This window comes from Grus americana, chromosome 16, assembly GCF_028858705.1.
Source record: "Grus americana isolate bGruAme1 chromosome 16, bGruAme1.mat, whole genome shotgun sequence".
Lineage (NCBI taxonomy): Eukaryota > Metazoa > Chordata > Aves > Gruiformes > Gruidae > Grus > Grus americana.
The window spans coordinates 1,180,581-1,196,673 of record NC_072867.1 but is presented as its reverse complement, the minus strand read 5'-3'; positions in this window follow the sequence as shown (position 1 = coordinate 1,196,673).

Below are 16,093 nucleotides of genomic sequence, written 5' to 3'. Positions count from 1 at the left end.
CTCAGGCAGCTTCCTTGGAGGAGTCTGGGGCTGCTACCTGGGATCTGATTTCTCCACAGAAGAGGTGAAAATACTCTGGGATGTGCCTGGGAGGAGTCTTGGGTGAATCCCAGAGTACAGATTTTCTTCCAAAGCAGGAAAATTGTCTCCGGTAGCTTCCTTGGAGGAGTCTGGGGCTGCTACCTGGGATCCCAGGCCTCTAAAGGAGAGGGGAAAAGATTCTGGGATTTGCCTGGAGGAGCCTTGGGTGAATCCCAGAATACAGTGCGGCCATGAAATTAGGAAAAACATCTCAGGCAGTTACCTTGGAGGAGTCTGGGGCTGCTACCTGGGATCTGAGGTCTCTACAGAAGAGTTGATAATAGTCTGGGATGTGCCCGGGAGGAGTCTTGGGTGAATCCCAGAATACAGTGTACGCATGAAATTAGGAAAAACATCTGAGGCAGCTTCCTTGGAGGAGACTGGGGCAGCTTCCTTGGAGGAGTCTGGGGCTGCTACCTGGGATCTGATGTCTCTACAGAAGAGGCAAAAAGACTCTGGGATGTGCCTGGGAAGAGTCTTGGGTGAATCCCCGAGTAGAGTGTATCAGTCAAATTAGGAAAAACATCTCGGGCAGCTTCCTTGGAGGAGTCTGGGGCTGCTACCTGGGATCTGATTTCTCCCCAGAAGAGGTGAAAATACTCTGGGATGTGCCTGGGAGGAGTCTTGGGTGAATCCCAGAGTAGAGTGTATCAGTCAAATTAGGAAAAACATCTCGGGCAGCTTCCTTGGAGGAGTCTGGGGCTGCTACCTGGGATCTGATGTCTCTACAGAAGAGGCAAAAAGACTCTGGGATGTGCCCGGGAGGAGTCTTGGGTGAATCCCAGAGTAGAGTGTATCAGTCAAATTAGGAAAAACATCTCAGGCAGCTTCCTTGGAGGAGTCTGGGGCTGCTACCTGGGATCTGATGTCTCTACAGAAGAGGCAAAAATACTCTGGGATGTGCCTGGGAGGAGTCTTGGGTGAATCCCCGAGTAGAGTGTATCAGTCAAATTAGGAAAAACATCTCGGGCAGCTTCCTTGGAGGAGTCTGGGGCTGCTACCTGGGATCTGATGTCTCTACAGAAGAGGCAAAAAGACTCTGGGATGTGCCCGGGAGGAGTCTTGGGTGAATCCCAGAGTAGAGTGTATCAGTCAAATTAGGAAAAACATCTCAGGCAGCTTCCTTGGAGGAGTCTGGGGCTGCTACCTGGGATCTGAGGTCTCTACAGAAGAGGCAAAAATACTCTGGGATGTGCCTGGGAGGAGTCTTGGGTGAATCCCCGAGTAGAGTGTATCAGTCAAATTAGGAAAAACATCTCGGGCAGCTTCCTTGGAGTAGTCTGGGGCTGCTACCTGGGATCTGATTTCTCCACAGAAGAGGTGAAAATACTCTGGGATGTGCCTGGGAGGAGTCTTGGGTGAATCCCAGAATAAAGTGCAGCCATGAAATTAGGAAAAACATCTCAGGCAGCTTCCTTGGAGGAGTCTGGGGCTGCTACCTTGGATCCCAGGCCTCTAAAGAAGAGGGGAAAAGATTCTGGGATGTGCCTGGGAGGAGTCTTGGGTGAATCCCAGAATAAAGTGCGGCCATGAAATTAGGAAAAACATCTCAGGCAGCTTCCTTGGAGGAGTCTGGGGCTGCTACCTGGGATCTGAGGCCTCTACAGAAGAGGTGAAAATACTCTGGGATGTGCCTGGGAGGAGTCTTGGGTGAATCCCAGAATAAAGTGCAGCCATGAAATTAGGAAAAACATCTCAGGCAGCTTCCTTGGAGGAGTCTGGGGCTGCTAGCTGGGATCTGATTTCTCCACAGAAGAGGTGAAAATACTCTGGGATGTGCCTGGGAGGAGTCTTGGGTGAATCCCAGAATATATTTTATGCTTGAAATTAGGAAAAACATCTCAGGCAGCTTCCTTGGAGGAGTCTGGGGCTGCTACCTGGGATCTGAGGCCTCTACAGAAGAGGTGAAAATACTGTGGGAGGTGCCTGGCAGGAGTCTCGGGTGAATCCCAGAATAAAGTGCGTCCATGAAATTAGGAAAAACATCTGAGGCAGCTTCCTTGGAGGAGTCTGGGGCTGCTACCTGGTGTCTGAGGTCTCTGCAGAAGAGGTGAAAATACTCCGGGATGTGCTTGGGAGGAGTCTTGGGTGAATCCCAGAGTCGAGATTTTCTTCCAAAGCAGGAAAATTGTCTCCGGTAGCTTCCTTGGAGGAGTCTGGGGCTGCTACCTGGGATCCCAGGCCTCTAAAGGAGAGGGGAAAAGATTCTGGGATTTGCCTGGAGGAGTCTTGGGTGAATCCCAGAATACAGTGCGGCCATGAAATTAGGAAAAACATCTCAGGTAGTTACCTTGGAGGAGTCTGGGGCTGCTACCTGGGATCTGAGGTCTCTACAGAAGAGTTGATAATAGTCTGGGATGTGCCCGGGAGGAGTCTTGGGTGAATCCCAGAATACAGTGTACGCATGAAATTAGGAAAAACATCTGAGGCACCTTCCTTGGAGGAGTCTGGGGCTGCTACCTGGGATCTGATGTCTCTACAGAAGAGGCAAAAAGACTCTGGGATGTGCCTGGGAGGAGTCTTGGGTGAATCCCCGAGTAGAGTGTATCAGTCAAATTAGGAAAAACATCTCGGGCAGCTTCCTTGGAGGAGTCTGGGGCTGCTACCTGGGATCTGATTTCTCCACAGAAGAGGTGAAAATACTCTGGGATATGCCTGGGAGGAGTCTTGGGTGAATCCCAGAATAAAGTGCAGCCTTGAAATTAGGAAAAACATCTCAGGCAGCTTCCTTGGAGGAGTCTGGGGCTGCTACCTGGGATCCCAGGCCTCTAAAGGAGAGGGGAAAAGATTCTGGGATGTGCCTGGGAGGAGTCTTGGGTGAATCCCAGAATACAGTGCGGCCATGAAATTAGGAAAAACATCTCAGGCAGCTTCCTTGGAGGATTCTGGGGCTGCTACCTTGGATCCCAGGCCTCTAAAGGAGAGGGGAAAATACTCTGGGATGTGCCTGGGAGGAGTCTTGGGTGAATCCCAGAATAAAGTGCAGCCTTGAAATTAGGAAAAACATCTCAGGCAGCTTCCTTGGAGGAGTCTGGGGCTGCTACCTGGGATCCCAGGCCTCTAAAGGAGAGGGGAAAAGATTCTGGGATGTGCCTGGGAGGAGTCTTGGGTGAATCCCAGAATAAAGTGCAGCCATGAAATTAGGAAAAACAACTCAGGCAGCTTCCTTGGAGGAATCTGGGGCTGCTACCTGGGATCCCAGGCCTCTAAAGGAGAGGGGAAAATACTCTGGGATGTGCCTGGGAGGAGTCTTGGGTGAATCCCAGAATAAAGTGCAGCCATGAAATTAGGAAAAACATCTCAGGCAGCTTCCTTGGAGGAGTCTGGGGCTGCTACCTTGGATTCCAGGCATCTAAAGGAGAGGGGAAAAGATTCTGGGATGTGCCTGGGAGGAGTCTTGGGTGAATCCCAGAATAAAGTGCGGCCATGAAATTAGGAAAAACATCTCGGGCAGCTTCCTTGGAGGAGTCTGGGGCTGCTACCTGGGATCCCAGGCCTCTAAAGGAGAGGGGAAAATACTCTGGGATGTGCCTGGCAGGAGTCTTGGGTGAATCCCAGAATAAAGTGCAGCCATGAAATTAGGAAAAACATCTCAGGCAGCTTCCTTGGAGGAGTCTGGGGCTGCTACCTGGGATCTGATGTCTCTACAGAAGAGGCAAAAAGACTCTGGGATGTGCCTGGGAGGAGTCTTGGGTGAATCCCAGAGTAGAGTGTATCAGTCAAATTAGGAAAAACATCTCAGCTGGTTTCCTTGGAGGACTCTGGGGCTGCTACCTGGGATCTGATTTCTCCATATAAGAGGTGAAAATACTCTGGGATGTGCCTGGGAGGAGTCTTGGGTGAATCCCAGAATATATTTTATGCTTGAAATTAGGAAAAACATCTCAGGCAGCTTCCTTGGAGGAGTCTGGGGCTGCTACCTGGGATCTGAGGCCTCTACAGAAGAGGTGAAAATACTGTGGGAGGTGCCTGGCAGGAGTCTCGGGTGAATCCCAGAATAAAGTGCGTCCATGAAATTAGGAAAAACATCTGAGGCAGCTTCCTTGGAGGAGTCTGGGGCTGCTACCTGGTGTCTGAGGTCTCTGCAGAAGAGGTGAAAATACTCCGGGATGTGCTTGGGAGGAGTCTTGGGTGAATCCCAGAGTCGAGATTTTCTTCCAAAGCAGGAAAATTGTCTCCGGTAGCTTCCTTGGAGGAGTCTGGGGCTGCTACCTGGGATCCCAGGCCTCTAAAGGAGAGGGGAAAAGATTCTGGGATTTGCCTGGAGGAGTCTTGGGTGAATCCCAGAATACAGTGCGGCCATGAAATTAGGAAAAACATCTCAGGCAGTTACCTTGGAGGAGTCTGGGGCTGCTACCTGGGATCTGAGGTCTCTACAGAAGAGTTGATAATAGTCTGGGATGTGCCCGGGAGGAGTCTTGGGTGAATCCCAGAATACAGTGTACGCATGAAATTAGGAAAAACATCTGAGGCACCTTCCTTGGAGGAGTCTGGGGCTGCTACCTGGGATCTGATGTCTCTACAGAAGAGGCAAAAAGACTCTGGGATGTGCCTGGGAGGAGTCTTGGGTGAATCCCCGAGTAGAGTGTATCAGTCAAATTAGGAAAAACATCTCGGGCAGCTTCCTTGGAGGAGTCTGGGGCTGCTACCTGGGATCTGATTTCTCCACAGAAGAGGTGAAAATACTCTGGGATATGCCTGGGAGGAGTCTTGGGTGAATCCCAGAATAAAGTGCAGCCTTGAAATTAGGAAAAACATCTCAGGCAGCTTCCTTGGAGGAGTCTGGGGCTGCTACCTGGGATCCCAGGCCTCTAAAGGAGAGGGGAAAAGATTCTGGGATGTGCCTGGGAGGAGTCTTGGGTGAATCCCAGAATACAGTGCGGCCATGAAATTAGGAAAAACATCTCAGGCAGCTTCCTTGGAGGATTCTGGGGCTGCTACCTGGGATCCCAGGCCTCTAAAGGAGAGGGGAAAAGATTCTGGGATGTGCCTGGGAGGAGTCTTGGGTGAATCCCAGAATAAAGTGCAGCCATGAAATTAGGAAAAACAACTCAGGCAGCTTCCTTGGAGGAATCTGGGGCTGCTACCTGGGATCCCAGGCCTCTAAAGGAGAGGGGAAAATACTCTGGGATGTGCCTGGGAGGAGTCTTGGGTGAATCCCAGAATAAAGTGCAGCCATGAAATTAGGAAAAACATCTCAGGCAGCTTCCTTGGAGGAGTCTGGGGCTGCTACCTTGGATTCCAGGCATCTAAAGGAGAGGGGAAAAGATTCTGGGATGTGCCTGGGAGGAGTCTTGGGTGAATCCCAGAATAAAGTGCGGCCATGAAATTAGGAAAAACATCTCGGGCAGCTTCCTTGGAGGAGTCTGGGGCTGCTACCTGGGATCCCAGGCCTCTAAAGGAGAGGGGAAAATACTCTGGGATGTGCCTGGCAGGAGTCTTGGGTGAATCCCAGAATAAAGTGCAGCCATGAAATTAGGAAAAACATCTCAGGCAGCTTCCTTGGAGGAGTCTGGGGCTGCTACCTGGGATCTGATGTCTCTACAGAAGAGGCAAAAAGACTCTGGGATGTGCCTGGGAGGAGTCTTGGGTGAATCCCAGAGTAGAGTGTATCAGTCAAATTAGGAAAAACATCTCAGCTGGTTTCCTTGGAGGACTCTGGGGCTGCTACCTGGGATCTGATTTCTCCACAGAAGAGGTGAAAATACTCTGGGATGTGCCCGGGAGGAGTCTTGGGTGAATCCCAGAATATATTTTATGCTTGAAATTAGGAAAAACATCTCAGGCAGCTTCCTTGGAGGAGTCTGGGGCTGCTACCTGGGATCTGAGGCCTCTACAGAAGAGGTGAAAATACTCTCTGATGTGCCTGGCAGGAGTCTCGGGTGAATCCCAGAATAAAGTGCGTCCATGAAATTAGGAAAAACATCTGAGGCAGCTTCCTTGGAGGAGTCTGGGGCTGCTACCTGGTGTCTGAGGTCTCTGCAGAAGAGGTGAAAATACTCCGGGATGTGCTTGGGAGGAGTCTTGGGTGAATCCCAGAGTAGAGATTTTCTTCCAAAGCAGGAAAATTGTCTCCGGTAGCTTCCTTGGAGGAGTCTGGGGCTGCTACCTGGGATCCCAGGCCTCTAAAGGAGAGGGGAAAAGATTCTGGGGTTTGCCTGGAGGAGTCTTGGGTGAATCCCAGAATACAGTGCGGCCATGAAATTAGGAAAAACATCTCAGGCAGTTACCTTGGAGGAGTCTGGGGCTGCTACCTGGGATCTGAGGTCTCTACAGAAGAGTTGATAATAGTCTGGGATGTGCCCGGGAGGAGTCTTGGGTGAATCCCAGAATAAAGTGTGGCCAGGAAATTAGGAAAAACATCTCAGGCAGCTTCCTTGGAGGAGTCTGGGGCTGCTACCTGGGATCTGATTTCTCCACAGAAGAGGTGAAAATACTCTGGGATGTGCCTGGGAGGAGTCTTGGGTGAATCCCAGAATATATTTTATGCTTGAAATTAGGAAAAACATCTCAGGCAGCTTCCTTGGAGGAGTCTGGGGCTGCTACCTGGGATCTGAGGCCTCTACAGAAGAGGTGAAAATACTGTGGGAGGTGCCTGGCAGGAGTCTCGGGTGAATCCCAGAATAAAGTGCGTCCATGAAATTAGGAAAAACATCTGAGGCAGCTTCCTTGGAGGAGTCTGGGGCTGCTACCTGGTGTCTGAGGTCTCTGCAGAAGAGGTGAAAATACTCCGGGATGTGCTTGGGAGGAGTCTTGGGTGAATCCCAGAGTAGAGATTTTCTTCCAAAGCAGGAAAATTGTCTCCGGTAGCTTCCTTGGAGGAGTCTGGGGCTGCTACCTGGGATCCCAGGCCTCTAAAGGAGAGGGGAAAAGATTCTGGGATTTGCCTGGAGGAGTCTTGGGTGAATCCCAGAATACAGTGCGGCCATGAAATTAGGAAAAACATCTCAGGCAGTTACCTTGGAGGAGTCTGGGGCTGCTACCTGGGATCTGAGGTCTCTACAGAAGAGTTGATAATAGTCTGGGATGTGCCCGGGAGGAGTCTTGGGTGAATCCCAGAATACAGTGTACGCATGAAATTAGGAAAAACATCTGAGGCAGCTTCCTTGGAGGAGACTGGGGCAGCTTCCTTGGAGGAGTCTGGGGCTGCTACCTGGGATCTGATGTCTCTACAGAAGAGGCAAAAAGACTCTGGGATGTGCCTGGGAGGAGTCTTGGGTGAATCCCCGAGTAGAGTGTATCAGTCAAATTAGGAAAAACATCTCGGGCAGCTTCCTTGGAGGAGTCTGGGGCTGCTACCTGGGATCTGATGTCTCTACAGAAGAGGCAAAATGACTCTGTGATGTGCCTGGGAGGAGTCTTGGGTGAATCCCCGAGTAGAGTGTATCAGTCAAATTAGGAAAAACATCTCGGGCAGCTTCCTTGGAGGAGTCTGGGGCTGCTACCTGGGATCTGATTTCTCCACAGAAGAGGTGAAAATACTCTGGGATATGCCTGGGAGGAGTCTTGGGTGAATCCCAGAATAAAGTGCAGCCTTGAAATTAGGAAAAACATCTCAGGCAGCTTCCTTGGAGGAGTCTGGGGCTGCTACCTGGGATCCCAGGCCTCTAAAGGAGAGGGGAAAAGATTCTGGGATGTGCCTGGGAGGAGTCTTGGGTGAATCCCCGAGTAGAGTGTATCAGTCAAATTAGGAAAAACATCTCAGGCAGCTTCCTTGGAGGAGTCTGGGGCTGCTACCTGGGATCCCAGGCCTCTAAAGGAGATGGGAAAATACTCTGGGATGTGCCAGGGAGGAGTCTTGGGTGAATCCCAGAATACAGTGCGGCCATGAAATTAGGAAAAACATCTCAGGCAGCTTCCTTGGAGGAGTCTGGGGCTGCTACCTGGGATCTGATGTCTCTACAGAAGAGGCAAAAATACTCTGGGATGTGCCTGGGAGGAGTCTTGGGTGAATCCCAGAGTAGAGTGTATCAGTCAAATTAGGAAAAACATCTCGGGCAGCTTCCTTGGAGTAGTCTGGGGCTGCTACCTGGGATCTGATTTCTCAACAGAAGAGGTGAAAATACTCTGGGATGTGCCTGGGAGGAGTCTTGGGTGAATCCCAGAATATAGTGCAGCCTTGAAATTAGGAAAAACATCTCAGGCAGCTTCCTTGGAGGAGTCTGGGGCTGCTACCTGGGATCCCAGGCCTCTAAAGGAGAGGGGAAAAGATTCTGGGATGTGCCTGGGAGGAGTCTTGGGTGAATCCCAGAATAAAGTGCGGCCATGAAATTAGGAAAAACATCTCTGGCAGCTTCCTTGGAGGAGTCTGGGGCTGCTACCTGGGATCCCAGGCCTCTAAAGGAGAGGGGAAAATACTCTGGGATGTGCCTGGGAGGAGTCTTGGGTGAATCCCAGAATAAAGTGCGGCCATGAAATTAGGAAAAACATCTCAGGCAGCTTCCTTGGAGGAGTCTGGGGCTGCTACCTGGGATCTGATGTCTCTACAGAAGAGGTGAAAATACTCTGGGATGTGCCTGGGAGGAGTCTTGGGTGAATCCCCGAGTAGAGTGTATCAGTCAAATTAGGAAAAACATCTCGGGCAGCTTCCTTGGAGGAGTCTGGGGCTGCTACCTGGGATCTGATGTCTCTACAGAAGAGGCAAAAAGACTCTGGGATGTGCCCGGGAGGAGTCTTGGGTGAATCCCAGAGTAGAGTGTATCAGTCAAATTAGGAAAAACATCTCAGGCAGCTTCCTTGGAGGAGTCTGGGGCTGCTACCTGGGATCTGATGTCTCTACAGAAGAGTTGATAATAGTCTGGGATGTGCCCGGGAGGAGTCTTGGGTGAATCCCAGAATACAGTGTACGCATGAAATTAGGAAAAACATCTGAGGCAGCTTCCTTGGAGGAGTCTGGGGCAGCTTCCTTGGAGGAGTCTGGGGCTGCTACCTGGGATCTGATGTCTCTACAGAAGAGGCAAAAAGACTCTGGGATGTGCCTGGGAGGAGTCTTGGGTGAATCCCCGAGTAGAGTGTATCAGTCAAATTAGGAAAAACATCTCGGGCAGCTTCCTTGGAGGAGTCTGGGGCTGCTACCTGGGATCTGATTTCTCCACAGAAGAGGTGAAAATACTCTGGGATGTGCCTGGGAGGAGTCTTGGGTGAATCCCAGAATAAAGTGCAGCCATGAAATTAGGAAAAACATCTCAGGCAGCTTCCTTGGAGGAGTCTGGGGCTGCTACCTGGGATCTGATGTCTCTACAGAAGAGGCAAAAAGACTCTGGGATGTGCCTGGGAGGAGTCTTGGGTGAATCCCAGAGTAGAGTGTATCAGTCAAATTAGGAAAAACATCTCAGCTGGTTTCCTTGGAGGAGTCTGGGGCTGCTACCTGGGATCTGATTTCTCCACAAAAGAGGTGAAAATACTCTGGGATGTGCCTGGGAGGAGTCTTGGGTGAATCCCAGAATATATTTTATGCTTGAAATTAGGAAAAACATCTCAGGCAGCTTCCTTGGAGGAGTCTGGGGCTGCTACCTGGGATCTGAGGCCTCTACAGAAGAGGTGAAAATACTCTGGGATGTGCCTGGCAGGAGTCTCGGGTGAATCCCAGAATAAAGTGCGTCCATGAAATTAGGAAAAACATCTGAGGCAGCTTCCTTGGAGGAGTCTGGGGCTGCTACCTGGTGTCTGAGGTCTCTGCAGAAGAGGTGAAAATACTCCGGGATGTGCTTGGGAGGAGTCTTGGGTGAATCCCAGAGTAGAGATTTTCTTCCAAAGCAGGAAAATTGTCTCCGGTAGCTTCCTTGGAGGAGTCTGGGGCTGCTACCTTGGATCCCAGGCATCTAAAGGAGAGGGGAAAAGATTCTGGGATGTGCCCGGGAGGAGTCTTGGGTGAATCCCAGAATAAAGTGCAGCCATGAAATTAGGAAAAACATCTCAGGCAGCTTCCTTGGAGGAATCTGGGGCTGCTACCTGGGATCCCAGGCCTCTAAAGCAGAGGTGAAAATACTCTGGGATGTGCCTGGGAGGAGTCTTGGGTGAATCCCAGAATAAAGTGCAGCCATGAAATTAGGAAAAACATCTCAGGCAGCTTCCTTGGAGGAGTCTGGGGCTGCTACCTGGGATCCCAGGCCTCTAAAGGAGAGGGGAAAAGATTCTGGGATGTGCCCGGGAGGAGTCTTGGGTGAATCCCAGAATAAAGTGCGGCCATGAAATTAGGAAAAACATCTCAGGCAGCTTCCTTGGAGGAGTCTGGGGCTGCTACCTGGGATCTGATTTCTCCACAGAAGAGGTGAAAATACTCTGGAATGTGCCTGGGAGGAGTCTTGGGTGAATCCCAGAATATATTTTATGCTTGAAATTAGGAAAAACATCTCAGGCAGCTTCCTTGGAGGAGTCTGGGGCTGCTACCTGGGATCTGAGGTCTCTACAGAAGAGCCAAAAAGACTCTGGGATGTGCCTGGGAGGAGTCTTGGGTGAATCCCCGAGTAGAGTGTATCAGTCAAATTAGGAAAAACATCTCGGGCAGCTTCCTTGGAGTAGTCTGGGGCTGCTACCTGGGATCTGATTTCTCAACAGAAGAGGTGAAAATACTCTGGGATGTGCCTGGGAGGAGTCTTGGGTGAATCCCAGAATATATTTTATGCTTGAAATTAGGAAAAACATCTCAGGCAGCTTCCTTGGAGGAGTCTGGGGCTGCTACCTGGGATCCCAGGCCTCTAAAGGAGAGGGGAAAAGATTCTGGGATGTGCCTGGGAGGAGTCTTGGGTGAATCCCAGAATAAAGTGCGGCCATGAAATTAGGAAAAACATCTCTGGCAGCTTCCTTGGAGGAGTCTGGGGCTGCTACCTGGGATCCCAGGCCTCTAAAGGAGAGGGGAAAATACTCTGGGATGTGCCTGGGAGGAGTCTTGGGTGAATCCCAGAATAAAGTGCGGCCATGAAATTAGGAAAAACATCTCAGGCAGCTTCCTTGGAGGAGTCTGGGGCTGCTACCTGGGATCTGATGTCTCTACAGAAGAGGCAAAAAGACTCTGGGATGTGCCTGGGAGGAGTCTTGGGTGAATCCCCGAGTAGAGTGTATCAGTCAAATTAGGAAAAACATCTCGGGCAGCTTCCTTGGAGGAGTCTGGGGCTGCTACCTGGGATCTGATGTCTCTACAGAAGAGGCAAAAAGACTCTGGGATGTGCCCGGGAGGAGTCTTGGGTGAATCCCAGAGTAGAGTGTATCAGTCAAATTAGGAAAAACATCTCAGGCAGCTTCCTTGGAGGAGTCTGGGGCTGCTACCTGGGATCTGAGGTCTCTACAGAAGAGTTGATAATAGTCTGGGATGTGCCCGGGAGGAGTCTTGGGTGAATCCCAGAATACAGTGTACGCATGAAATTAGGAAAAACATCTGAGGCAGCTTCCTTGGAGGAGACTGGGGCAGCTTCCTTGGAGGAGTCTGGGGCTGCTACCTGGGATCTGATGTCTCTACAGAAGAGGCAAAAAGACTCTGGGATGTGCCTGGGAAGAGTCTTGGGTGAATCCCCGAGTAGAGTGTATCAGTCAAATTAGGAAAAACATCTCGGGCAGCTTCCTTGGAGGAGTCTGGGGCTGCTACCTGGGATCTGATTTCTCCACAGAAGAGGTGAAAATACTCTGGGATGTGCCTGGGAGGAGTCTTGGGTGAATCCCAGAATAAAGTGCAGCCATGAAATTAGGAAAAACATCTCAGGCAGCTTCCTTGGAGGAGTCTGGGGCTGCTACCTGGGATCTGATGTCTCTACAGAAGAGGCAAAAAGACTCTGGGATGTGCCTGGGAGGAGTCTTGGGTGAATCCCAGAGTAGAGTGTATCAGTCAAATTAGGAAAAACATCTCAGCTGGTTTCCTTGGAGGAGTCTGGGGCTGCTACCTGGGATCTGATTTCTCCACAAAAGAGGTGAAAATACTCTGGGATGTGCCTGGGAGGAGTCTTGGGTGAATCCCAGAATATATTTTATGCTTGAAATTAGGAAAAACATCTCAGGCAGCTTCCTTGGAGGAGTCTGGGGCTGCTACCTGGGATCTGAGGCCTCTACAGAAGAGGTGAAAAGACTCTGGGATGTGCCTGGGAGGAGTCTCGGGTGAATCCCAGAATAAAGTGCGGCCATGAAATTAGGAAAAACATCTCAGGCAGCTTCCTTGGAGGAGTCTGGGGCTGCTACCTGGTGTCTGAGGTCTCTGCAGAAGAGGTGAAAATACTCCGGGATGTGCTTGGGAGGAGTCTTGGGTGAATCCCAGAGTAGAGATTTTCTTCCAAAGCAGGAAAATTGTCTCCGGTAGCTTCCTTGGAGGAGTCTGGGGCTGCTACCTTGGATCCCAGGCATCTAAAGGAGAGGGGAAAAGATTCTGGGATGTGCCCGGGAGGAGTCTTGGGTGAATCCCAGAATAAAGTGCAGCCATGAAATTAGGAAAAACATCTCAGGCAGCTTCCTTGGAGGAATCTGGGGCTGCTACCTGGGATCCCAGGCCTCTAAAGCAGAGGTGAAAATACTCTGGGATGTGCCTGGGAGGAGTCTTGGGTGAATCCCAGAATAAAGTGCAGCCATGAAATTAGGAAAAACATCTCAGGCAGCTTCCTTGGAGGAGTCTGGGGCTGCTACCTTGGATCCCAGGCCTCTAAAGGAGAGGGTTAAAAGATTCTGGGATGTGCCCGGGAGGAGTCTTGGGTGAATCCCAGAATAAAGTGCGGCCATGAAATTAGGAAAAACATCTCAGGCAGCTTCCTTGGAGGAGTCTGGGGCTGCTACCTGGGATCTGATTTCTCCACAGAAGAGGTGAAAATACTCTGGAATGTGCCTGGGAGGAGTCTTGGGTGAATCCCAGAATATATTTTATGCTTGAAATTAGGAAAAACATCTCAGGCAGCTTCCTTGGAGGAGTCTGGGGCTGCTACCTGGGATCTGAGGCCTCTACAGAAGAGGTGAAAATGCTCTGGGAGGTGCCTGGGAGGAGTCTCGGGTGAATCCCAGAATAAAGTGCGTCCATGAAATTAGGAAAAACATCTGAGGCAGCTTCCTTGGAGGAGTCTGGGGCTGCTACCTGGTGTCTGAGGTCTCTGCAGAAGAGGTGAAAATACTCCGGGATGTGCTTGGGAGGAGTCTTGGGTGAATCCCAGAGTAGAGATTTTCTTCCAAAGCAGGAAAATTGTCTCCGGTAGCTTCCTTGGAGGAGTCTGGGGCTGCTACCTGGGATCCCAGGCCTCTAAAGGAGAGGGGAAAAGATTCTGGGATGTGCCTGGAGGAGTCTTGGGTGAATCCCAGAATACAGTGCGGCCATGAAATTAGGAAAAACATCTCAGGCAGTTACCTTGGAGGAGTCTGGGGCTGCTACCTGGGATCTGAGGTCTCTACAGAAGAGTTGATAATACTCTGGGATGTGCCCGGGAGGAGTCTTGGGTGAATCCCAGAATACAGTGTACGCATGAAATTAGGAAAAACATCTGAGGCAGCTTCCTTGGAGGAGACTGGGGCAGCTTCCTTGGAGGAGTCTGGGGCTGCTACCTGGGATCTGAGGTCTCTACAGAAGAGGCAAAAAGACTCTGGGATGTGCCTGGGAAGAGTCTTGGGTGAATCCCCGAGTAGAGTGTATCAGTCAAATTAGGAAAAACATCTCGGGCAGCTTCCTTGGAGGAGTCTGGGGCTGCTACCTGGGATCTGATTTCTCCACAGAAGAGGTGAAAATACTCTGGGAAGTGCCTGGGAGGAGTCTTGGGTGAATCCCAGAGTAGAGTGTATCAGTCAAATTAGGAAAAACATCTCGGGCAGCTTCCTTGGAGGAGTCTGGGGCTGCTACCTGGGATCTGATGTCTCTACAGAAGAGGCAAAAAGACTCTGGGATGTGCCCGGGAGGAGTCTTGGGTGAATCCCAGAGTAGAGTGTATCAGTCAAATTAGGAAAAACATCTCGGGCAGCTTCCTTGGAGGAGTCTGGGGCTGCTACCTGGGATCTGATTTCTCCACAGAAGAGGTGAAAATACTCTGGGATGTGCCTGGGAGGAGTCTTGGGTGAATCCCAGAATAAAGTGCAGCCATGAAATTAGGAAAAACATCTCAGGCAGCTTCCTTGGAGGAGTCTGGGGCTGCTACCTGGGATCTGATGTCTCTACAGAAGAGGCAAAAAGACTCTGGGATGTGCCTGGGAGGAGTCTTGGGTGAATCCCAGAGTAGAGTGTATCAGTCAAATTAGGAAAAACATCTCAGCTGGTTTCCTTGGAGGAGTCTGGGGCTGCTACCTGGGATCTGATTTCTCCACAGAAGAGGTGAAAATACTCTGGGATGTGCCTGGGAGGAGTCTTGGGTGAATCCCAGAATATATTTTATGCTTGAAATTAGGAAAAACATCTCAGGCAGCTTCCTTGGAGGAGTCTGGGGCTGCTACCTGGGATCTGAGGCCTCTACAGAAGAGGTGAAAATACTCTGGGATGTGCCTGGCAGGAGTCTCGGGTGAATCCCAGAATAAAGTGCGTCCATGAAATTAGGAAAAACATCTGAGGCAGCTTCCTTGGAGGAGTCTGGGGCTGCTACCTGGGATCTGAGGTCTCTGCAGAAGAGGTGAAAATACTCCGGGATGTGCTTGGGAGGAGTCTTGGGTGAATCCCAGAGTAGAGATTTTCTTCCAAAGCAGGAAAATTGTCTCCGGTAGCTTCCTTGGAGGAGTCTGGGGCTGCTACCTGGGATCCCAGGCCTCTAAAGGAGAGGGGAAAAGATTCTGGGATGTGCCCGGGAGGAGTCTTGGGTGAATCCCAGAATAAAGTGCAGCCATGAAATTAGGAAAAACATCTCAGGCAGCTTCCTTGGAGGAATCTGGGGCTGCTACCTGGGATCCCAGGCCTCTAAAGCAGAGGTGAAAATACTCTGGGATGTGCCTGGGAGGAGTCTTGGGTGAATCCCAGAATAAAGTGCAGCCATGAAATTAGGAAAAACATCTCAGGCAGCTTCCTTGGAGGAGTCTGGGGCTGCTACCTTGGATCCCAGGCCTCTAAAGGAGAGGGGAAAAGATTCTGGGATGTGCCCGGGAGGAGTCTTGGGTGAATCCCAGAATAAAGTGCGGCCATGAAATTAGGAAAAACATCTCAGGCAGCTTCCTTGGAGGAGTCTGGGGCTGCTACCTGGGATCTGATTTCTCCACAGAAGAGGTGAAAATACTCTGGAATGTGCCTGGGAGGAGTCTTGGGTGAATCCCAGAATATATTTTATGCTTGAAATTAGGAAAAACATCTCAGGCAGCTTCCTTGGAGGAGTCTGGGGCTGCTACCTGGGATCTGAGGCCTCTACAGAAGAGGTGAAAATACTCTGGGAGGTGCCTGGCAGGAGTCTCGGGTGAATCCCAGAATAAAGTGCGTCCATGAAATTAGGAAAAACATCTGAGGCAGCTTCCTTGGAGGAGTCTGGGGCTGCTACCTGGTGTCTGAGGTCTCTGCAGAAGAGGTGAAAATACTCCGGGATGTGCTTGGGAGGAGTCTTGGGTGAATCCCAGAGTAGAGATTTTCTTCCAAAGCAGGAAAATTGTCTCCGGTAGCTTCCTTGGAGGAGTCTGGGGCTGCTACCTGGGATCCCAGGCCTCTAAAGGAGAGGGGAAAAGATTCTGGGATGTGCCTGGAGGAGTCTTGGGTGAATCCCAGAATACAGTGCGGCCATGAAATTAGGAAAAACATCTCAGGCAGTTACCTTGGAGGAGTCTGGGGCTGCTACCTGGGATCTGAGGTCTCTACAGAAGAGTTGATAATAGTCTGGGATGTGCCCGGGAGGAGTCTTGGGTGAATCCCAGAATACAGTGTACGCATGAAATTAGGAAAAACATCTGAGGCAGCTTCCTTGGAGGAGACTGGGGCAGCTTCCTTGGAGGAGTCTGGGGCTGCTACCTGGGATCTGAGGTCTCTACAGAAGAGGCAAAAAGACTCTGGGATGTGCCTGGGAAGAGTCTTGGGTGAATCCCCGAGTAGAGTGTATCAGTCAAATTAGGAAAAACATCTCGGGCAGCTTTCTTGGAGGAGTCTGGGGCTGCTACCTGG